Raw genomic sequence first — 26,179 nt, 5'->3', positions numbered from 1 at the left:
AAAAGTTACTCCCACTTAACCTTCAAAAAGATGCTTTCATTACAGACCTGAGTGCTTATGTGAACAACTTACTCTCATTTGATTATGATGTTTCCACCATAGTCAGTTAATCCTTCTATCAGACTTGGTAAATTTCCTAGGAAATATCTTCAAGATTCATCTTACTACTATACTTTTCCCTTATTAGACCTATCACCAAATACATTGAGCCATGTGGTATATACAAATTCAAGTATATCACATGAGTGGAAGGCGACAATGATTTTTAGTAAAAAAATGTTAATGGCCTTAACTCCTTCATGGCTTGTCAGAGTAGAATTTTACACCTCCTGATGTCTGCAGTGTTCCTGCCTGAGATAAAATTCTGAGAATGCAGTTTTGCAACCTACAGGTCAATAAATGTATTTATCTCAAAAACTATAAAAGTTACAGAAAAAGTTAAAAAATGTAACTTATTTTGCACATAATCCTCTTCACAATGATGATATTAATATGTCAGCCAGACATAATGATAATTTTATATTGAGCAAGTAATTTGATAACATATAAATTTAACTATTTTAACTATACTAACAGCTACTATCTCTTTAACCATAGTAGACAGACCCCAGCTATCAGTGCAGCTTTTGTTCATGCAGATATGCTCTTCATTTCGTTGCAAAGCAGTTTTGTAGATGCCATTCCAGTTTTGATTTATTAGTATAATTATGAATGTTATCCATATTTGCATCTTTAATGGATAAATGTAAATATCTGCAAAGCAGTGCTAGTTAGACACCATTTTTCAGTGCAGTTCTTTTCATTATTGTGTACACTTTCACTTAATTGTGTGGAGTACCATACAAACACCCTCTGATTCAAGTTATTAATATTATTATTAACATATAACATATATTCACGATATTTCAGGAAAATAACCTAGATTTTCTCTGATACAGATTTCCCACTTGTCTGAAAAGCCACACTTCTAATCTCCATGGGGACTATGTGAAACGCTAATACATAGTATATACAGGTGGACAATACCTGCGATGTTTATAGAAATATAATATTTATGCATATATGCATACTGTTTCATTAAACAAGTGTAAATGCATGCCAATGTGTAGCATTCAGGCAGCAAGCATTAGTGACAACTTTTGCAGAATTATGTAATCTGTCATTTGATACCATGAAGCACTATATATACCCTATCTGGGTCATGTTACTGACTTAAATATTACTATGACACATATTCATAATTTGGCATACAAAGGAAATTAATATTTGCATCAGCACACATTCCTTCCCTACGTGCTGATCTGTCCTCTAAGCTGTTGTTCCACCATGCTACCATATGGACAGTGCTGGAGATATTTACATAACACATAACATATTCAGCTATGCATAACTGTTATAATCTTTGCTAAACACGTGTAAATACCTACAAAGTGATGGTAGCTAGACTGAAAATAGTAGGGACAAGTTTCCCAGGAATATATAAGCTTTCATTTAATGCCATGAAGTAACACAAACTCCTTGTAGGACAGAATAGTAGTAAGAGTATTAGCATTGTTCACAGGGTGTTAGGCTAGTACTAGGCTAGCTGCCCTTGTGGGTCATTTTAAGCCTCACCAGTTTCCCTTTTTGTTCTCAAATTAACCTATCCCAATTGGTTAGTGATATTCTTTCCCATCCCTGGTCAATAATTATATATTACCCCTAATAAGAATAACTGTGATCATACCATAAATAATTTGAGAGGACCCATGCATGGGTTAAAGATTTAGGAGCTGCTTCCATCCGTAGTACAGGTGACAGTCCTGGGATAAATTTTCTCTTTACAACCATAGAAATAAGCTGTACTTGAAAATTAACTAGGATAAACTTTGCTTTATGTAGATGAGGAGTCTGTTCCACAGCAGTGGTGTATTCTGCAAAACATATCTGTCCTTCCAAACCATTCTGTTGATGTTGCAGAACAGGTTTAGATCCCTAGACTGAGTATTTATGATACCATTTGACTTGCTGATGTGCAGTAAATGCATCAGTAGTGGCTCAGAGGATACCTTGTATCCCAGACATAGGTCACTTCTTAGCAGTCTGTAGGAGTATAGTGACAGGGCTTTGAGTCAGTCCATAAAGGACATATTAAGTCTTGTATCTTTTCAGTAAGGTATCTCTGTAGGCATTCCAGTTGTTGCATGTGTCTGGACAGATATATGTCAGAGTGGGCATTACAGTCAATGACCGGCCTAATGAGGTCTGAGTAAACGAGGACAATGATATTCCTAGATCTAGATTAAATCCCCCTGTTTATAAACTGAGCAATATAGAAGGACTTTCTTACAACAGACACATGTTGGTCAAAAGTTAGGTCACAGTCCACATAAGTTCCCAAATCTTGACCAACTTTCAATGTGGTACTTCCCTGGGGTAGATGACTTCTCAAACAATATAATAATGTATTTTTTGGCATTTAGTTTCAGACCTCAATATGACAACTGTTATTTATTTGAAACAAAACTTCCTGCCACATGGCTAAGTCATTTGGGGATTCAATGAATGTTCCTAGCTTATAGTCATCTGCAATCTTAATCAGCCAGAGCCCTTTGGTATTGGCTTTCACTTCAGAAAAGTAGATGTCAAACAGGAGAGGCCCCAGCACATAACCCTGGTGGACTCCACTGGTGACTGATCTCTTTGTGGAGGTGACTTCCCCTGTTTTTATTATCTGCTTCCTGCCTGAAATCAGTTGGAAATGCAACTAATGACACAGGGTTTATTCCCAGTTTATTGAGCCTTCTTAATAAGTCTGAGTGGGGAATTATGTCAAAAGCTTTGGCCAGGTTGAGGTATGCGGTATGTACCATTTTGCTTTCATCCATTGCTTTGGTGACCTTTTAAAAAAATCCACCAGGACGAGTAAGTATGACCTGCCCTTGTCAAATCCAAAGTGAAATGAGTCCAGTGTTTGGAGGTTCCCCATGTCCTGACTGATTAATTCCATGATAAGTCTTCACATGGCTTTGCATATGAATCTGGTCATACTCAGGGATCTGTAATTGCCCGGATCATGGAAGGTCCTCCGTTATGCAGGGGAATCACAATAGCAGTTCTCCATTTACTTGGTATAAAGCTTGTGTGGAGGCTGAGCTTGATCAGTGTTATTAGTGTTGTTCATATTTATAATTGGAATGAATTCAAATCACATTATCTCACTTACTGATATAAATTCCTGCCATGAGACATTCTTAAATTTTATGTCAACTGGGCCAATACAGTGCTTTTCCCCAATGATATTAAAATAAGTATATTTATGCATTTATTACTGTTAAATAAAGCAAAAAATATGTACTCAATCGTAGCAGATAGAATCCATCCATCAGTGCAGAGTTCCCTGGCATTACATACCTTTTAGTTTGATTAAATGAAGTAATTTATAAACTCATTCATGAACTAGAAATTTTAATATTCTGCATGTTCATAAATTTCACTAATAACAAATCATAATATCTCGTAGTGCAAAAATTCTGAAACATCCAAAACAAAGCTTTACTGCCTTTGTATGAAATTAATGTATACAAAGAACTTGCGACTAAAGTAGAAAAAAAACAATAACAATTAAAATATCATTCATGATACTATGACTAAACTGCAGTAATAAATTTGCTGATGTATTAAAAAAATACATCAAAGTGCAAATATTTAATATAATGTTTTTCAGGGGACCACGCCCCTCAATGTACAGCCACACCTTGCAACATACACATTCATACATAGATATTCTTTTTTGATTTTAATTATGTGTATATATATATATATATATATATATATATATATATATATATATATACACACACATACTCAATCATACACATACATGCACACGTATATATGCCAATATATATATATATATATATATATATATATATGTATATATAATTTATTTTATTTTACATTTGTTGACCGGGATACTCCGACTGGATGCATGTCCATTTTCAGCAAAGGCCCGAGGATAAAAGCTCCAAGGGTAAGCAGATACAGCATTACATAATACCAGCATTACATATTACAAAAAGACTATTTACAGAGATTACATAAGTAAGCAAGTTAAACAAGTTCTACAGGTTAGAGTTAATCCCGATCATAAATCAGGATTAAATTAAATTACACAGTAAACTGGTTAACAGATGTTTACACATTCTAGAGAGAGTTAGCCAGGCTTGATACATTGGCATAGCCAGTTAAGTGACAAATGTTGTTTGAGTCTAGTTTTACATTGACCTAAGGTGGAAAGTAAGGTAATATCACCTGGAAGAGAGTTCCAGGATCTACTTACAGAGTTTGCAAAGAGAGAGTCACCAGCTGTGTTATTAATTTTGCTAGTCTGAATTAATAGTTTGTTAGAGGATTGAAGCGGTCTAGGATTGTTATAGGGGGTGATAATATTTTTAAGTGCAGGAGTATTGTCCAGATTATAGAGGATTTTATAGGCCATAACCAGTTGGTTATATTGGATTAGGCTGGGTAGTTCAAGCCACCCAAGCTGATTTAGATTGATGCAATGATGTGTCCCAAAAGGCAGCCCAGTGGCAAACCTGGCAATGTGGTTGTAGCAAATTGAGAGTTTGTTAAGGACAGCCTTGTTTAAATTCGAGAGTAGAGGGGATGCATACAGAAGGGTTGAAAGAAGGTGAGGGCGATCTATGGCAAATTTAGCTGGAGGGGTTAGGAAGGCTTTTATTCTGTAAAGTAACCCTATGTTTTTTATTGATGGTTTTGATAGTTTGATTAACATGTAGGTCAAATTTTAGATTATTATCTATGATGACACCTAATAGTTTTGTAGAGGGGTCAGGGGAGATTATTGTGCCATCATTTGAATTTATGGTAAATTTGAAAGTGGTAGACCTACGTGTTGGTGAAAATAACAGCATTTTAGTTTTTTGGGGATTTAGGATCAGACGACATTCAGAAAGCCAGTTTTCTATTGTATTAAAGGTGGTCTGGGTAGCTGACCATAACTCTATTGAAGATGTGGCTGAGCAAATCAGAGTAGAGACATCAGCATCTTGGGATGACAGTATAAAGGTCATTAATGAAGATGGAGAACAGCAAGGGCCCTAGTACAGAGCCTTGTGGTACTCCAAGGGTGTTAGGTAGAAGGTTAGAGAGTTTGTTCTGCCAGAGGACAGCCTGTTGTCGACCATTCAGGTAGGATTGAAACCATTGAAGGGCTCTAGTATCTAGACATAATGTTTGCAGGGTGTGGATTAAAAGTTGGTGATCAACCATATCGAATGCCTTGGAAAGATCCAAGAAGAGGGCTGAGGATATATAATTATTGTTGTGATTATGGTTTATGGTGTTGGTAAAGGCTAGGAGGGCTGAAGTAGTGCTGTGATGAGGACAGAAGCCATGCTGAGTATCTGCCATAAGGTGATTCTGGATTAGGTGGTGCATGAGTTGTCTATGAATGCATTTTCCATAATCTTTGCAAGTGGAGAGAGTATAGCTATTGGCCTATAATTGGAGAATTCAGTAGAGCTGCCTCCTTTGTGAAGTGGGATTACATAGGATATTTTCCAGATGGTGGGAATTTTAGCTTCTACTATGGTTCGATTGATTAGTATTGAGATAGGGTAAGCAATAGCATCAGCTGATTTTTGTAGGTACTCGGCAGGGAGTTGATCAGCAGAAAGTGTAGTGGGTTTTAATTTTTTGATCAATGTACGGATAAGTGAAGTGGTGACTGGTTGGAAGCTGAATGTGAGTAGGTTTCTAGGGGTGCTACTTTCAGGACCAGTGGAGCTAGGAGGTAGCTGGCTAGTTAGGGCTTGAATTGTCTCAATAAAGAATTGGTTAAAACTGTCAGAAACATCTTCAGGGGTTTTATCAATAGTAGCAGCAGGGATTGGGGTTGAAGTTTGTCCAGGATGTAGTAGATTATTTAAACTTGCCCAAAACTTCTGAGGGTTATTTTGATTTACTGTCTGTAAATTACAGTAGCATTGTTTTTTGTCTTGTAAAATGGATTTTTTTTAGTTTCGTTCCTGGATTGCCTGTATTTAATGTGAGCTTGGGGGTCTTTAGAAGAACGCCATAAAGCCCATGCTTTGTTTCTAAGGGTAATTTTGAGTTTAGACTATATAGAAAGCCATGGCACAGTTTTTGCCTTTGTTCTCTTTGAATGAACAGGTGCATGCAAATCAAGGATCTCAAGGAATTTGTTGTTAAAGTATGCTACTGCTTCCTCTAAGGGGAGGTGTTTTAGAATAGACCAATTACATGAGTTTAGTTCTTGTTGGAATTTGGCAGGGTCAAAGTTTATATTGTTTCTAACCTTTCTGAGTAAGGGTTGTTGGGAATTAATGGCTTTGTGCTTAATTACATAAGTGAGAAGGTGATCGCTTAGGCCATCAGGGAGGGTACCAGAGGTGTACAGATGGGGGTGACTATTTATGAGTACCCAGTAAAGTATGCTTTCTTTTTGGTTGGGTTTACCTATCCTGGTAGGGGTGGATATGATTTGTGTAAAAGCATGCAGGTTAATATGGGTGGTTGGGGATTCTGAGGAACAGGTGAGAGTTAGTTGGCCTATTAATTGTAGGTTTGTAGCTTAGATTGCAAGTAGATGGGTATGTGTATCTGAAGTGGGTGGGCCAGGGGTGGGGTGAATATCACCACCAAGTATTAGGTTAAGTCTATACTTGGTGATGAACTTCAGGAATTTGTTTATTAGTTTGTGGTAGTATTTGGATCTAGAGCTAATGTGCCTTGGGTTGAGATGTTGATAGACTGAACAAGATGTTGGATAGGACCTGGTACTGTAAGTATGGTTGAAGGTGGGAGGATTTACAGCTGGAGTGATAGTATGGCCTTTCGGGACCTGAAATCCTGTGAGAAACTGGTTTTCATACAAGGTAAGGAGGTGTGGTGCGAACAAGATGGGTAGTAAAGAGGAGTATATCATTATCTGTGATTCAGCTAGTGAGTTAAGGAACTGTTTTATCTGGTGATGCAACACCAGAAGATAGAGTGGTGAGGTAAAGTTACTGGAAAGGGGATGGGAGAATGCCAGATGAAAGCTAATAGGTGCTATTAAAATGTAGGTAGAAGAATGGGGGTGGGAGGAATTATCCCAGATTAAAGCAGATAGGATTTAGAAGGTGGGGGAGTGGCTATAGTACTATAAATTTAGAGGTACTGGGAGCAGGAGGAAATTGAGGGCAGGGAGGTGAGCGAAGAGAGCCCAAACGTAGCGAGGGCGAACATAGCAGGGCTATTGCAGTTTACAAGGTTTCCTAAGGGGTCCTAAAGCTATAAGGTAAGTATTATAGTTCTTAATGTAAGAGTCAGTTTACTTAAGTTACAGGGGAAGGAGGCAAACACTCAAGCAGAAAAAAGAGCCCTATGGCTGACCAAAATGGTGACCTGCTTAATTACACAGCACTGTAAGTGAAAGCTTAACAAATGCTTTTTGTGTGGAACCTACTTTGCTTAAATGCTGAGAGAAACTGATTTTGTTATGGTGACCAATTGCAGTCCTGTAGACTCCGTTTTGTAGGGATCTGTAGAGTTCAATCTGCTTAAATGCTGAGAGAAACTGATTTTGTTTTGGTGACCAATTGTAGTCCTGTAGACTCCGTTTTGTAGGGAACTGTAGAGTTCAATCTGCTTAAATGCTGAGAGAAACTGATTTGCTTATGGTGACCAATTGCAGTCCTGTAGACTCCGTTTTGTAGGGAACTGTAGAGTTCAATCTGCTTAAATGCTGATAGAAACTGATTTTGTTATGGTGCCCAATTGCAGTCCTGTAGACTCCGCTTTGTAGGGAACTGTAGAGTTCAAACTGAGTCATACCAGGTCAGCAAAGGGGGAAATATGTGTATGTATATATATATATATATATATATATATATATATATATATATATATATATGTGTGTGTGTGTGTGTGTGTGTGTGTGTGTGTGTGTATATATATATATATATATATATATATATATATATATATATATTGATTACTGATATTGCCAACAACCTGGCAGATAGGTTCAGTGCTAACTTTACCCCTCTCTCATCCCCTAAAGGGCCCATCTCTATACTGGAAGAATGCAAAGTACCTGGAATCACGGCTGCACATGTAAAAAACATACTCTCCAAAGCCAAGAACACAGCATCCATGGGACCTGACAACATCCCAGGCTGCGTTTTATATGAACTACAGAACGAACTGGCACCCCACCTAAGTACCATGTCCAATTATAGCCTCACCTCAGGCTTTGTGCCCAGTGAATGGTGCACAGCAGCGGTTATCCCACTCCACAAAGGGGGAGCCTCCACGGACCTCGGGAACTATTGCCCCATTAGCCTGACGAGCCCAGTCTGCAAGGCTATGTAGCATATCATCATGGAACTTATAAACAATGACATTGATAATCTCCAAACTCTGGACCCTACCCAGTTTTGGTTTGTAAAAGGCAGATCATGTCTTCTAAACCTGATAGACTTCTTTGAAGTGGTCACCAAAGCAGTAGATGAGGGTAAGGTGGTTCACACAGTCTATCTAGATCTCGCCAAGGCTTTCGATACCATCCCCCACTCTGGAATTATAGACAAACTCACTAAACTAGGTATAAATCCCTATGTCACAAGATGGGTTGCCAACTGGCTCACTGACAGAACCCACACTGTGAAAGTAGCAGACTCTAAATCCAACTTCAGACCAGTGACAAGTGGAGTATCACAAGGTCTTTGGCTAACAAAGTTCACAGATGACTGCAAACTAGGATCCATAATCAAAACTCCTAACAATGTGGACATCCTACAAAATGGCATCACTGAGACAGATGCCTGGTGTCAAAGCCATGGCCTCAAGCTCAATGCCAAAAAGTGCATTGTCATCCCTTTTGGTAAAAACTTAGTACCCATGAACTACCACATAGGCGGTAGTCTACTTAACACCGAAAGTGTGATAAGAGACCTTGGGACCCAGGTGGACAGTAGTCTCTCCTTTGATAATCACATTGCTACAGTAGTCAGGAAATCCTTCTACATGGCACACCTCATCACAAAAGGTTTCTCATCCAGGAAAAAAGAGGTCATTGTTCCCCTCTACTCATCACTCATTAGAACCATTACAGAGTACAACACCCTTTTGGTATGCACCTCACAAGACATCTACAACAACTGGAAAGGCCACAGAAATACCTCACAAACAGGATTACCAGCCTCAAACAGATGCCCTACGCAGACCGTATCAAAAAACTCCAGCTTTACTCTGTAGCATATCGCCTACTCAGAGGCGATCTCTCCCTAATATAAAAAGCTATGTCAAACCCAGAGCTGTTGGACATGCTCCACGTAAAGAAATCCCAATCCCTCCGAGCTACATGCTCTAGGGACCTAAACCTTGTCAACACAATAAACAAAACATGCTGGAGGGATAGATTCCTGTCCCAGAGACTTCCCTTACTCTGGAACAAACTACCTATCTATTTCAAACAAAGCTCCTCATTAGCACTCTTCAAGAAAAATCTTTATGATTGGATGGAACATAGGAAATTCACCCCGGGGATCACTTCTGTGGCTCTGCTTGACAGGGGAACAGGAAAATAATTTTCTTGGATGGCAAAAGCCAGGGTACTGTCTGGCTAGGCTTATATAGGCCCTACGGTCAATAGCCTAGTACCTACCTATGAACATATATATATGTATATATATATATATATATATATATATATGTATATATATATATATATATATATATATATATATATATATATATATATATATATATATATATATATATATATATATATATATATATATATATATATATATATATATATATATATATATATACATATATATATATATATATATATATATATGTGTGTGTGTGTGTGTGTGTGTACACACACACATATATATATATATATATATATATATATATATATATATATACATGTACACACATATATATATATATATATATATATATATATATATATATATATATATATATATATATATATATATATATATGGGTCTACTTCAAAGCATCATATGAACAGAATATCAAAGACCAAATCATCAAGATGAAATCACCAAAAATTCACTTCAGCAAATGAACAGATCAGCAAATCCATTCCCAGGGTAACTAACCACTAATACCAAAATGACCAAAAATGAAATCACACTATCCCTAACCCACCCAAGTGGGGGGCTATGCCCCCCCCACACCCACCTAACTAAATATATCAGCTCTGAGATTGCACTACAGTTGGTAAAATGGCAAAGTTCAACTTGTTGGCCAACAGGTAATTACCGCTGGGAATAGATTTTCAGATCCATTTGTTTGCTAAAGTGAGGTTTCAGCGATTTAATCTCAATGATCTGGTCTTCGATATGTGGGCTTTTGATGTTTTCAGGTATATATACATATATATATATATATATATATATATATATGTAAACCTTCACTCGAGATGATTGAAAATGTTGAATTGACACCCCAATCCCATGTGCAAAAATGGGAAGAGGGGTTGTGGATTGATGTATGGATGTATACATGTGTGTGTGTGTGTGTGTGTGTGTGTGTGTGTGTGTGTGTGTGTGTGTGTGTGTGTGTGTGTGTGTGTGTGTGTGTGTGTGTGCGTGTGTGCGTGTGTGCGTGTGTGCGTGTGTGCGTGTGTGTGTGTGTGTGTGTGTGTGTGTGTGTGTGTGTGTGTGTGTGAGAACAAAAAACTTTGATTCAAGGCTACAATCCCTGGAAAAGAAATGCACTCTCACTTAGTGCTTTCATTCCATTTAATAGAATGGAACTTCTTCAGAAATAACATTCAAATAAACTTCCACATTTAAATAACCCTCAAGAAAATTAGATCACTTCTACTAAATTAAACTTCCTCAACCTACTGAAATATTTTTGAAGTCGGGCAATATGTCTAACCAGAATAAAACACATAACAAATGCATAAATATATGAATGCATAAATACCCCAATTCATATTTAAAGTTACATTTAAAATAATTGTGTTATCATTTAAAAACAACAAATAATTTTTAATTTTAACAAACTTTTCAAATTTAAATTTCCATTTAAACGTGGTACTTGATCAGCCCTTAAAAACACTTGCCATTTATATTATCTTGCTTCCAACACATTGTTACAATTAAACACCAACTTTTCCATAACCATCTGTTCCAATACAATAAAATGGAACTTTTTAAACCCTGCACATTCTACACTATGCCTAGCCATGGCATTAGAAAAGCCTTTAGATCTAATGGCTTTGACATGTTCCCTTATTATATACTGCAGCCCTCTAATGCTTTTTCCTACATAAAATTATGTTAAAGAGATGGATTATATGCTGTCCAATAAAAAGCATATTACATTGTTAGCAAAGATTTTGTTAAAATGTGCTACAATGTAATAGATCAAGAATTATTTGAATTGTTTAACCAGGGATACATTAAATTGACTACTTATGAATTTTTAAATGTTGATCAACGAGAGTTTGGGAAGATTTTTGGAATTCCAAAAATCCATAAAAATAAAGACGCACCCCCAATAGACCGATCATTTCTTCCCCAAGGAACAAAACAGTATGTATTTCTATATTTCTAGATCATATGCTTAATCCTATAGTACAAGCTATTAAATACTTTCTTAAGGATTCATGGTCATTTTTGGATGGTTTATGGGATTATGAATTCACAGGTCAAGAAACCATGCTTGCCACAATAGATGTGAATTCATTATACATGACCATTGATCAAGAAGAAGTATTACAGGTTGTTAGGAAATATCTTGAAAATTATGATAAAATGGAACACCTTGATATTAATGTTGTAATAGTGTTGATGTATTTCATATTTAAAAATATTTTTTTTTTCTGTTTAACCACCACATTTACCAACAATTAATTGGAGTGGCTATGACGGCTAAGGTTGCCCCAGCGTTTGCAAATCTAATTATATGTTGGTGGGAAGAAAGTATACTTATGAATGGTCCCTTATTTAAACATGTGAAATACTATAAGAGATATACTGATGATTTAGTATTTATTTGGGGAGACAATAAACACTTATTTTATGAATTTGTTGATCAACTTAATAGTGTCCCTTGGTTGAAATTTACTATTAGTGGAATTGGATTAATTACTTATTATTTAGATGTTGCAATTACTATTTATTTTATTTATTTATTTTATTTTACATTTGTTAACTGTGAAAGTCCAACTGGACACAAGTCTTTTTTCAGACGAGGCCGGGGAGAAAGGCTCCAGTTACAATACGTGTTACTAATTCATTATATGACAAGGATTACATTTATTTACATAAGACGAAAGCATAAAAAAATTAAGCTAAGATTACTCAGTGAGCTGTACATCAGTAGACCTATACAGAATGATACATTATAAAGTGCACATAATTATCATCATTTGGAAGTGGGAGAGGAGATATGGAAGAGCAGTGAAACTAGAGAAGTGAGACTAAAAGAATAAGAGAAGTCTAACGAATGACAATCAGTGAGGAGATCAGCCAGAATAAGATGGAGTAGGATTAGCCTTGGGTGTCCCGGGGCAAACCCAGTTAGCTTGTAGGTATGTTTTTAGAGATTTCTTGAACTGAGATAAGGATGTTGCGGCTGTATGTTAGTGGGCAGAGAGTTCCATTTTTAGCGATATAGTTATAATAGAGGGAGGGCCCTGCAGAGTTATTGGACTTAGTGACCTGAAGCAGCGGTTTGTTGTTGGAGCGTACTACCCAAGTACTGGTATGAGAATGTATTAGGTTTTGCAATGCAGAGGTTTTTTCGGGTAGTAGAATAGGTTAGTATGATCTGGTTATACAGAGGAGATGGGGGAGTTCAAGCCAGTTGAGTTGTTTAAGGGCAGCACAGTGGTGAGTTTTGTAGGGGCTGTTGGTGGTGAAGCATGCAATTTTGTTAAAGTAGGTGACAAGTTTGGATAATTCTGATTTTCTGAGATTGGTGAGCATGGGCGAGGCATATAGAAGTATGGAGATAAGATGGGTTTGTGCTAATTTAGCTCTGGTACTATTTGTGAGGAATGTTTTGTTTCTATATAGTCCGCCAAGTTTTTTTGTGTACTTTCTTTATGGTGAGTGAGATGTGGGTATCAAACTTCATGTTGCAGTCAATTTCTGTGCCTAGGAGATTGGGGCGTGTTACTGGAGAAATGGATGTATTGTTTTTAGAAAGGATAGTAAATGAGCATGGAGGAGGAGAACAGTGATTAGTAGGGTGGAAGATGAGAAGATTGGTTTTATTGGGATTAAGTATTAATTGAGAGCTGGTAAGCCATTTTTCTACAGAGAGGAAGGAGGCTTGTGTTTGGGCTTGCAGTTCTTGGAGGGAAGGAGAAGAGCAGATTAGTGCAGAGTGATCCACATATTGAATAATGGAGGCTTCTAGAGTAGAAGTAAAAAGGTTATTAATGAAGACAGAAAAGAGAAAAGGTCCAAGGATGGAGCCTTGGGGAACTCCAAAAGTGACAGGTAATAGAGGTGAGAGTTCTTGCCTCCATTGTACTGCTTGCTGCCTACCTGACAAGTAGCTTTGGAACCAGGACATGGTAGTCTTAGTAAGATTTGGTTCAGAAAGGGAGTTCATAGGTTCATAGGTTCATAGGTTCATACTAGGCTATCTGCCCAAGGGCATTTATAAGCCTAGCCCATAGTTATGGCTTTCGGCCACCCCTTTAGTTTGAATAAACTATGCATATATTATTATTTTGTCTGTCAAGCAGTCTAGATTTTTGAGGTGAAGCATATTCATCAAATCTGGGTTTGACATGGGCCTTATATGTCAGGCACAGGTCACCTCTCTGAGCAAGCGGGTAGAACTGGAATAAATAGAGCTGGAGTTGGGGCAGCATCTACTGCAGGGGTCAGATACATTCCGATGGGGCATTGTACTCAATCATCATAGGTCTGAGTTCAGGTGGGCAATGTAGAAGGTTTTCCTAACTACTTTAGCAACATGAGTGTCAACTGGGTCCCAGATCCCTGATGACTTCTTCTGTGCTCAGTGGGATTGCCACCTATATGTAGCTAGGGGTAAACCTTTTTTCCTGAAGGGTATGACTATGCACAGTCATCTGCAAACTTTGTCAGCCATAACCCTCCTGTGTTGCTTTGCTACTTCAGAAAAAGTAGATGCAAAGAGTGGAGTGGACCCTGACTCTGTGGGACACCACTTGTGACACAGACTTGAGCTGACATGGCTCCAGCAAAACTCTGACCCTGTGGGTTCTGTCCCATCTTGTGATTGCCAGGTTGAGGTAGGCTGCATGGACTGCATCAATGGCCTTGGTGACTGTCTCAAAAAGTCAACCAAGTAAAGGCATGATCTGCCTTTGACAAAGCCAAACTGGGTTGGATCCAAAGTCTGCAAGTTCCCTATGTCTTTGTCAAGCTAATGGGACGGTAATTTCCAGGGTCGGTGGGAGGCACGCGCCTTTGTGGGGACCACGGGACACCATCCAGTCCCATGGATGCTGTGTGTTTTGCCTTGGAGAGCAGTTCTCACCTGGGGGAGATGTTTGGGGGCTACAATCCTCTGGTATAGATATCTCTCCTTTTGGGGGGGGGAGTTTGCACAGAACCTGTCAGCCAGTATGTTGGCAATGTTTGTAGGTTCAGTAATCTTTTTTCTCTCAAAATTTGCCTTGGATGATTTTATGAGAGCTCTTAGTTTTTACTTATAATGATCAAAGGTGTCTTACCTTCAAGGATTTTGCTGCTCTATCTGTAGCTTCTCCTTTTGTGTTGTGTTAGAGCTTGTTTATGGCTGGGGTCCAGACTGCTGGACGCTTGCCTTTGGTAAAGAGTCTTAGTTTGGTTTTTTTCACTGTGGTCGACCTCCAGCGAGATTAGTTTATGATCTGATCTCACCCAGTGAGGGGTATATTCGTGTTGAACATTGTGATCCCATGTTCATGATGATGAGATCAAGTATGTTTTCTCCTCTTGTGGGGATGGTGACTAGTTGTTCCATGGCATTTGAGTTTATGAACTCCAGGAACCTTTGGGCTAGAGTGTTTGGGCTTGAGTAGTGTTCCCAGTCTAAGTATGATGGTGTTTGGAGATACATTTATCCTCCAATGTTTTCAGGAAGGCCATGTGAGGTTCCTGAGTTTGAGAGGGTGGCCTGTAACATGCTACAAATTGCAGAGCAGTCTTGCCTATGGTTAATTGCACCTGGATGGTCTCACGATGCATCATGCGTTGCCACCAACCTTGAGGTGTGGGTGTCCTTTATGAGTATGGACACCCCCTCCTTTCTTGGTGTTGTCCGGATTTGGGGGGGGGCATGATATGAGGTGAAACCTGATAGTGCTGGTGTTCTCCATACTGAGAACTTGAGATTGAGACTTCTGGCATTGAGCAAATTTGAGCCTTGCCTAAAAAGGCATTGCCAATATCCAGAAGCCTACAGCATGGCTTGTCCAGCATGTCATCCCAGGCCAATTATTAAAGCTGATCATCTTATCACTGTATTGTGGCATCGTTCTAGATGAAGGTAGGATACTGCTCAAGGTCATACCTGCCTGGGCTACATAATCAGAGAGCTCCTCAATGTCTCAATGACTGAGTCATACTTGTACCTGCTGTTGAGAAACCTGAGTGCTTGACTATGGAGTCACCTATGACAAGTATGTTTGGTGTTGTATTTACACTGATTTTGTTGTTTATGTGTTGTTTGTGTGGTGTATTGAGTTTGCAGTTGCTTGGTGTCTGCTTTGGAGGCCTCTGCTGTTTAGGTAAAGTATGTCTTAGTGTGTTTATGTGTTTGATTCAGTGGTGTGGTTGAGTTATGTGAGACTGGTATTGTGCTCCTGCCTGGTCTTGCCAGTCCTGAGTTGAGAGAGCTCAGCCTCCAGTCTGGCTAAATAGCTGCATCTCTCACAAGTGGTTGTCCGTGTACATGAGGCAATTGTAACATTGTCTCAGAATTCCAGCATCTGACCCTTCTAGAAAGAATTATGAGTTGGTATGAGACAGAAAAGTAGTGGGCTTAGCATTTACTAGTGAGAGATTTGTATAATATAGGAGTGCTTGACCTGCAAAGAGAATGCTTATAAGACAAGGGATATGCTTATAAGACAAGTGCTGAGCAAAAGCTATTTGGAACAAGTGCTGCACTTTTTAAGGTGTAAACTGTTTAGGTTCCTAACAGAGCAGTTCTAAGGGAAAATTGAAGAACAGACTTTCTGGAGCCAGAAAGAGTTTAACCTTGTTTAACCGGGCGCCGATGCTGCTCTAGTGGCAACTCCGCTAAATCACACTAAAGATAGCAGGGCTGGAAAGAAGCAGGAATAGACCCAAAACGGACAATAAAACTACAGTTTCAAGTCAGTAACCAGGGCAGGAAGCTGCTCAATGTTAGTCACTGCCACTGATGAACACAGAGACCCTCCTTCAGCCCAAGCAAAATGGCCTCACAGAAACTTTCAAACAGTTCAGGAACAGCAAGCCTGTAACTGAACTTTTAACTCTCAGAAAAGTGGGAAAAAAGCAAGATTTTTTTTTTTTGTTTTTACAGAGATAGCAGAGGTTCATATCAAGTTATACAGTAAATGACCCCACACAAGGACAGAAAATATGCAAGTTTTAAGAAAACGATTTAAAATTAAGTGCAAACAGGAAATTCAGCAAACAGCTTTTGGTTGTGCTCTAAATACAGCTACTAATACAGAAATCAAGTTTAACAAGCCAGGCTATGCAGAAAAACTTAGAAAAATACTTAAAATCTCTCTTCTCTCAGCTTTTTTCCTCTTGGAGGTGCTTCACCAACAGCCAACAAGCCTGAAAAGACACCCAAACCACGAGGCAACTAGGTTTTTAAGAGAGGAAGATGAAGGAGTTTTGGAAATGAGGGGCAGGGAAGCTGCTCAATGTTATTCACTGCCACTGATCAACAGAGAGACCGTCCCTCAGCCCAAGCAAAAAATGGCCTCACAGAAACTTTCAAACAGTGGTTGACCATATGAAAAGCCTTGGAGAAGTCAAGAAAGACAGTGTAGACTCTGTTGCCATGGTTTCTGTGGTTATTAATTGTGTGGGTGAATGACATAAGTGCAGTTGTGGTGCTGTGATAGGGCCTGAAGCTGTGCTGAGTGTTTGTGAGAAGGTTATGAGTGCTGAGAAAGTCCATAAGATAGATTGCATTAATTCTCAGTTTGGTAGTGGTTTATATAGGAAAGAGATTTTTACAAATAATTATCTCTATATAGTTCCACCATCCAAAAAAGATGAAATTGAACATTTTCCGCCAGCAAGTTGTTAGGTTATTTTGCCTGATTAGCAGTGAGAATAAAATGGACAGGGAAGTACAATTTTTAACCAGTTATTTTGTAAAAAGGGGTTATCCCATTGATGATCTTTTTAAAATTAAAAATGAAGTTTTTAGTAAGAGGTTTAGCTAAAGGGATTTTGGTGAATAAATCAGATAAGGTTAATAAAGAAATGAGGTGTTCTTTTCAGGTTCCCCTTACCCTAGATAGTCAAGAAAGTATTAGTATTGTTAATAATAACTGGAAAAACAGTTTTAGGCAACCCTGATCTTAGTAAGATTATAGGTGAACATCCACAGTTTATGTTCAAAACAGCTGTAAATCTTAAATTATTACTTGAACAGGATTTAATAAGGAAATTTAGACTTGGTAGTAAAACATTCGATACCTTTGCATGCACTGAGTTTTAACAATGTCGTTTTTTCAGTACTGTTAGTTTCATTCATTTTGATCATATTGGATATGTTTTTGAGGCCAAAAAGAGTTATAATTGCCACAGTAGTGGTATTGCCTATTTGGCTAGATGTAATACACGTTCACATTTTTATGTAGGAAAATGCATTAGAGAGCTGCTGTACAGAATAAGGGAGTATGTCAAAGCCATTAGATCTAAAGGCTTTTCTAATACCCTGGCTAGGCATAGTGTACAATGTGCAGGGTTTAAAAAGTTCCATTTTAAGGTGGTGGAACAGATTGTTACAACTAAACACAAACTTTTCCATAACCATGTGTTGGAAGCAAGAGAATATAAATTGTAAATGTTTTTAAGGGCTGATCAAGCACCATATTTAAATGGAAATTTAAACCTGAAAAGTTTGTTAAAATTAAAATTTATTTAGTTGTTTTTAAATGATAAAACAATTATTTTAAGCATAACTTTAAATATGAATTGGGGTATTTATACATTCATGTATTTATGTATGTGTTATGTATTTTATTCTCTTTAGACATATTGTATGACTTTAAAAATGTTTCAATAGTTTGAGAAAGTTTTATTTGGCAGAAGTGATATCATGTTCTTGTGGGTTATTTAAATGTGAAAGTTTATTTGAATGTTATTTCTGATGAAGTTCCATTCTATTAAAAAGGAATAAAAGCTCTAATTGTGCAGTTTTTTTCTGGGGATTGTAGCCTTTATGCAAGATTTTTTTGTTTTGAGTAGTTGTTCCTTTGCAAAGTGCTTTTTGAGTGATATATATATATATATATATATATATATATATATATATATATATATATATATATATATAGAGAGAGAGAGAGAGAGAGAGATCTATTACACATGAACAAACTGCCAAAAGAACGACTTTTATAACACTGAGACCACAATACAGACATTCCAGTATAACAAAAGTCCACATAACCAACAGCCATAATCCCAATTTTGAAATTATCGACCTTCACAACACCGACACAATTCAAAATGCAAGAAAACCATAACCTTCACCATTATCCCCTTTTCAGTGACATATCAGCTTCTTCAAATCTGGACGTTTAACTCCACCTGCTGTGCAGCATAATATGAAGACTTTTCCAAACTTGTCAGTAAAGATGAGCTGTGTGTTGTTAAGTGTGCTACACATCAAATACATTTAGATAGTAATTATGCCGCTGTACTCAATATCCCAATGAGAAGCACAAACACTGATATATACAACAGTAAATCAATCCAGAAAACAACTAGCAACTCTGTGTAATATGCAGTAACACCAGCTGTGAAGAACATGTCTCATTTTCCAACTATGTGATAACACTCCACACTAACAGGGAGAATACAGAACTTTTGCCTGAATCGAATTGTATATTTCCTCTATGCCATCCACATCTTGCATTTCAAGTACTTTTCCAGTTTACAGCATAATGGCAATGAAAATAAATCTCTCTCCATCATATAACACGAAAAACAAACCAATAAACCTTGTGAGTAACATCCCCCTGCATACTGCACAGATACATCTGGACTACTTTATAACTTACATTTTTAACAGCTTCCAAATGACTTTAAGAAATTCAATACCTGAATAGCATTCTCTGTTTGAAAGAACGCATTGAAATGGTGATGACGAGCAATATGTTTGCACTTGGTTTGTCCACTCTATCCTGCTCTATCACCAACACACACAACAGTACATTTAAATCAGTTCCTCTACTCCCCAGCAAGCATTTCAACCACCTGTGCTACACCTCCACAGAATTCTGTGTATGAGGCAGGAACAGGTCATTCAACTCAGAAATATTCCAAAAGCTTATAGGAAACAGTGGTGGAAATCGAACAGAAGAGGTGGTTCGTGTGTTAAATTTGTGTAATTTCCCATACACGTACAGGTCAGAAAAATACTTTAAAAGTTCCTTTCCTTCTATAGGGAAGCTGTCTCTAAGTATCTGATAAGTTGAACAAACTTCACTTTCTTTCAAAATCTCTAAAGCAACTAGGCTCTTTACAGCTAACTGGAAACATTGATTGCTGTTTTACAGAGTGGACAACCCTAAGGCTTACACTTTCCACCACACATTTTGGCCAAAGTGGAAAAGACAGCCTTTCGATTGCGCACCACTGACATTCAGTCTCACACTCTTCATTGCAGCAACTTCAAAATCACATAACGCATACTGACATCAAATACTTGCTCAGACAACCTGTGGAAAAGACAGTGCCAAAAATAATTGAAGGATTTTAATGATTTATTGGACATCTGTGCAAATAGTAATGGTACAGCTTTGCTGTGACTTCTGTATTTAACTAAACCATAGATATTGTACAATTGGTGGCAGGTAACACCTCTGTGAACAAATGTGCCATCCATTATCCATATCCTGGCTCTGCTTGGATCATATAGGTTGTTTTGTGTTGTGAATACCACTACTACATTATCTGTGGAGGGACTGGACATGGTTTTATGTATAAATGGTCCATGCTCCAATGGGTATTTCTCAAAGTCTATAGTATCCAATGTCAGAGTCTCAATACCATCTTTTGTACTTTGTTTCCTTTTTACCCTACCGATCTGCTGCAGTAGTGCCTTTCTATCTGGCAAACAACGTATAGTATCCAAAGACATTAATGCCAAAGCATCCTCTACTAACAAACAGGGAGTGTCCCTACTGTATTCTGCTCTTACTTTTAATTCATGGCAAACCTTATACCTATCTATTTCTCCAGGATCTCCCGCATGATTATGCTTTACTGACTTTTCAAGTTTGTCTCCATTTAGAACTAGAAAAGTCACTGCTCTCCCTTTACACTTTTGAGATATCTTATATTTACAGCCCCAGTGCTGCCTACTTTCTCTGCATCTCTCTAAATGGTAAAGATAACCACCTATTATAAGTAATTCTTTACTTTTCTGGGATGTGACGGTGTTGTACAGGTTTCCAATGATGCCTGGAGCTTCTGAACGTAAGTCTTCCATCTTTAACAGCGGTACAAAGTACGAATATATCTATGGAACTTGCCTTTTTAAAGTACTACAAACCTAATTACTTGAAGTTGACTTACAGAGTAGGTGTCATTTTAGTGGTCGGTTATGTGATCTTTCGTTATACTGGAATGTCGGTATTGTGGTCTCAGTGTTATAAAAGACGTTCTTCTGGTGGTTCGCTCATGTGTAGTAGACCTATATATATATATATATATATATATATATATATATATATATATATATATATATATATATATATATATATATATATATATATATATATATATATATATATACATACATACTAGAGAGCATAGTGCAGGAAAGGCAAAACTATCTTATTCAAACATACACGTTTCAAAAGATATGAGAAAAGAACTAGGAAATGTAGCCTTACCATGTTTTGTATCCAAGCGGTGCAATACATACTTCCACAGGCAAGTGATGTGTCTGGCTCTACAATAAAATTCCTTCGCTGGTTCCCTTATTTATTATATTTCCAAATTTCATAGAATGATAGAAACAAAAACAGGTTTTCACATGGCTGATGTATATGTTGTATATATTACATCAATGAGTATTTTCCATGAGCAACCTTTAAAAAAAGTTACCCCACAAATCTAACACAAACTTAAAACAGCACATAAAAATTATTGCTGTTGGTAGATTCTCTTACTTAGAGAATCAAAGACGACTGGCTTTATATTAGAACATTACCCCACCGCGATTTTCGCACAGGAATGGGTGTGTCCTACATAATTGACAGGGCTGAGTGACAAGCCATGCAGATTATATAATGACATGGTGAATATTCATTGTGAATATTCATTCTTTGGCCATTTTTAAACACAGGTTTCATGCTTTTTTATGTTATCTTTAATTAGAGTTACTACAGTTTTTAGTACACAATATGTAAAACAGAGGTTAAATAAAGTTATCCTCATTTTCTACATTTATAAGTGCACCATCAAAAGCACTGCATGTCCTGGGTGTCTGACTTGCTTTGTCACTTTGTACTTAACCACATACTGTGTTTTAGGGTAAGAAGTGGGTCAGAAGGGCAGTTTGTACCCAGTATCCACAAGTTCCCATTTTGCAGTCCATACCCATAACTCGTGCAACCCCACCCACCTTTCTTTGGGGTAATGCTGTGCAGTAATTGCTTTTGCAGGGGAGCAAGCCCCCCTGCACCCCCCACCTTTCTTTAGACATTTTTCTGGAGATAAAGCAACAAGCAATACACTGAAGCAGTGGGACAATAAATACATACAATAAATGCAATAAAAAAGACCTCCCAGAAAGGTCGCCATCATTTTTATACATGCAGCATACTTTGTTCGCACCCCTCCCCTTTAAAGAATTGTAATTCTCAGCATAATAGTGTAATACTTTTGTATAAATGCAGCATATTCTGTGTTTGATTGAATAGGTAAATCTGTTTGGATTGATACAGCATTTAAGTACACATTCTACCAAATTATTAGTGTAAGATGTAATAACTCGAAGCTTTTTTTCACTGCAAATTGGAAATCATGGTACCAGCAAATAAGGGCGAAAAAGGCTTTGCAATGAAATAATTACATTGTTTAGTATACTCATCTTTCTGAGGATGGTTTTCCCATGTTTATTCAAAGCACTTTTCTAAATAAACGTCATGAGCAAAGTGCTGGGCGGGGTTTGGCCGGTCCTTACTACTATGCACCTGGTGGGGTAATGTTCTAATACAAAACCCAAAGGCTAATCCAAGACTATTTTTTACAAAGCTTTCTTTAACAGCAGCAGTATAACTATGCCATGAGAATTAGAATTTACCAGTCTTCATCTCAGATGTCCAACGCCATGATAATCACAAGCCACTCAGCTGCAAGTGATATCAGACAACCTTGGAGCTCCTAGGAAACATTAGATAAACTCCTATTATGAGTGGGGAATGTATAGTTGTTTTTTTTTTGTTTAAATTTTAATTCTTTAAAATGTGTAATCATAAAGCCACTTGCCACAAAAGTAATGCCATAAGAAGTATGTAACATGAAGTTAGTGTTTTGAGTGATCATAGTAACTATCTTGGGCATCCATATGGGAAAGAGCAGATCAACCAGATAAAAATAAATGTGTCAGGTGAAAATTAAGCATTTTCAAGAAACAAAGACTGTGGTAAGCATATATTTTAACTACATGCAGTTTCACAGTAAAGGGATTTTGTGACCATGGTTATGCATATGTAAATGCTATATTAGTCAGAAAAAAAACTTGGGGCATGGGATGGACGGATATTCCTTTTTGTTGTTCTGGGCATTGTTCAGGGGACTGCAGAATCAACACTATAGGTGCAAATGAGTTAAATCCTTTGACTATTCACCTGAGTTAGAGCAACCCTCATATTCAGACTATCGGCTGCTGTGAGGTAACCTGCATCTCATTTTTTCAAACCATGAAAGATCCAGTCCACATTGACCTATTATTTGTTTGCACAACCAATGGCTCTACAAACACCCGTACTACTGACCTAAATTTACACCAACTAATAAACAAGGCTCTCTAGAGCTATGGGTTACTAACTCAACATCTTCTCAACCTATGGAGTGAGTCATCATTACAGGTCAAGTAAAGTTCTTATTGGCCTGCTTTAAAGGTTAATCTTGATGACTGGACAGTTTAGCACAAACCTACAGCAAGGTTAATATTATATATATATATATATATATATATATATATATATATATATATATATATATATATATATATATACATATATACCCCTGCTTAATTTGAGAGGTGGGCATTATTAAGCAGTCATTAAAGGATGTAAAGAACTTATATGAGTAACTGCTTAAAAGTGCTTATGACTAGGCCCCATATGGTTCCTTTGATGACTTCCGATAGGTTCATAGGTACTTACTAGGCTATTGATCTTCAAAGATCTTTAGTAACCTCACCATGCATTCCCACTGAGTTCTTATCCTTAGTAGTTTAGTACAAGGTTCTTATGTTTTGGAGAAGTCTTCCATAATCCCAAGTTAGATAATTGATTAGCAGTGTGTGAAAGCCCTTTGTAAAGTAAGAATAAATAACCATAATCCTGAAGCAGGTATCTACATGTTCTCCCTGTCCATAAGAGACAAGAGTGATAAACCAGGGGTGAATTTATAGTTTTCGATCCATAAATCCAAGTTGCATTTGATGGAAAGGAAGACTGTTCCAGAAAAGTTGTATTCTGTGTGAGACAGATCTATCCCTCAAGCATGATCTGTTTAAGTCTCAATAGAGACCAATGCCTTTAGAGTGGGTGTTTCTATTACTATTGGACTTACAAATTTGCAGAAGATCTGAAAGGATGGAGCCAGCGGATGATCTATATGCAAGGCAGAGATAACCTCTTAGCAGCCTGCAGAACCCTGAGAAGAGGAACCTAGGTTTGAGGTGATCTCTAGTATTGTTCCCATAATGCAATGTATATAGATAAAGGTGAATTTAGGAATGATACACTTGAATGTGGTGAACTATTGGCACAGTTCTTGACATTTTTTTTTCAGTCATGCAGGACTGTATTCTTAAGTTAATGTAGTACTTTAATATTTGAGAAAATTAATTAATGCCATTCCATTTTTCAATAATGAGTTGTTTGAATATTTCCTATACAAGCATCTGCAGATTTCTTTTAGATAATAATCATAAACTATTGCCTCAGCTCTGGTCCAAATTATTTAAGCATTGGGCCAATTTATTTTCCATTATTTCAGCTATGATTAAATATCAGTTGAGATATTAATATCATCTGTAACAGAATGCCTGGTTTTATGTGCAGTGATTTCAACTGTGGTTTCGACAAAGTGCAATCTCTTTAATATCAAAATAAAACTAACATTCTCCAATTTATTATTACACTGATGAAAATAGAAACCACTTCATTCAAATTCTCTGATTATCTTTGCAGATCAGAACATGGGAAAAATATGAGATACTCTTGTCAAGTAATATTAAATTTGGGGGGGGGGGTATTTAATAAAGCCTACACATTTTATTTCTGTGGAGGCATTGCACTGTGCTGCTTACACAGGCGTGAACATTTTTAGATTCAGTAAGCGCTGCTGAGTGGTACACATGCATGCACCAACAAGAAAACTTCCGTGGCATACAAATCTCCTCATAAGTAGGTGAATCTTATGTAAATGAGGCAGGCAGACCGATTCAGTAAGCAGATAGGCATCTCTTCAGACCCTGTGTTCGTGTCCGTAGTGTAGATTGAAAAATTCTGTGTACAGGAGTGTAGACAGACAAAAGAGGTTGTAAAAATGTAGATCTATGGACAGAAATATCACATACACATGAGTGAAACTTTCATCCTGTATGTCAGAAAATTAAAAAAAATAAGTTAATTTTCTTTAAATACTTTAGGCGTGTTTGTGCAGTGCACCACAGTGGGCAAACATGCTTTATAGAAAAATTTTAAAAAATTGAAAAAGAAATGTAATATTATGAGGCAGAAATGTATTACAGGACCTTGTGTGGAGTCCTTATAATGGTGCATTGATGCTGTTGCTAACATGGTAGGGCTATGAAGAGTGTAGTTTCCAGGCTGTGAGCATGGATACCTATTCAAATGAGGTGGAGTTACTGAATAGTAGAAAGGAGTAATCATGTCCGCATATCCCCTTCATGTAGGCTTAGACCCATGTTGCTGTTTACACAGGATGTAGCTGACATTGGGGGTGTGTCCACTAACTTCTAAGCTCTCTTTACCTTTGCTGTGCGTGTTTGCGTGGTGTGCCACCATGCTGAGTGTCTCTCTGAAAAAAAAATATTTAATTAGTTTTTACCCTTGTTTAAGCCAAAATAGGGCCATTAAATGATGTTAAGTATATTGTAGGCAGATGGAATGCATTATAGTTGGCCAATAACACATTCTGTACCTACAGCAGCACTCTATAAATTGTGCATATACCCTACAATCTGATGTTTCCCCCATTCTCTGCACCATTGCAGTACAGAGTTGGGAATTTTAACTGAGAGAATGCTAGGGGCTGCTGCACATCTGCTACATCTGTATGTGCTAGAGGCTGAGTGCTGCTGCTGCTGTTGACAACATGCCTAGACTGAGAAGGAGAAGAGTGTTCAGGCCCAGGGTAACCTTCCAGGAGCTACATGAGCTGGAGATTGTAGAGTGTTACAGGGTGGACAGGGACATACTACACGAACTTACTGAGCTCTGCTGCCCTCAACTCAGATCCACAGCCAACAGAGGAAACATCCATCCCAGTGGAAACAAAGGTATGTGTAGCCATCCCAGTGGAAACAAAGGTATGTGTAGCCCTTAGGATAATAGCTACAGGTGCTTTCCAAAGACCAACTGAGGACATGATGAGGGTCTCACAAGCATCAGCATTCAGGGTACTCTACCAGTTCCTGGATACCATGCTACCACATGCCAGTGAGCACGTTTATTTTC

This window comes from Protopterus annectens, chromosome 8.part0 (genome assembly GCF_019279795.1).
Source record: "Protopterus annectens isolate FY-2018-M chromosome 8.part0, PAN1.0, whole genome shotgun sequence".
Taxonomy (NCBI): domain Eukaryota; kingdom Metazoa; phylum Chordata; order Ceratodontiformes; family Protopteridae; genus Protopterus; species Protopterus annectens.
This window is presented reverse-complemented; position numbering follows the sequence as displayed.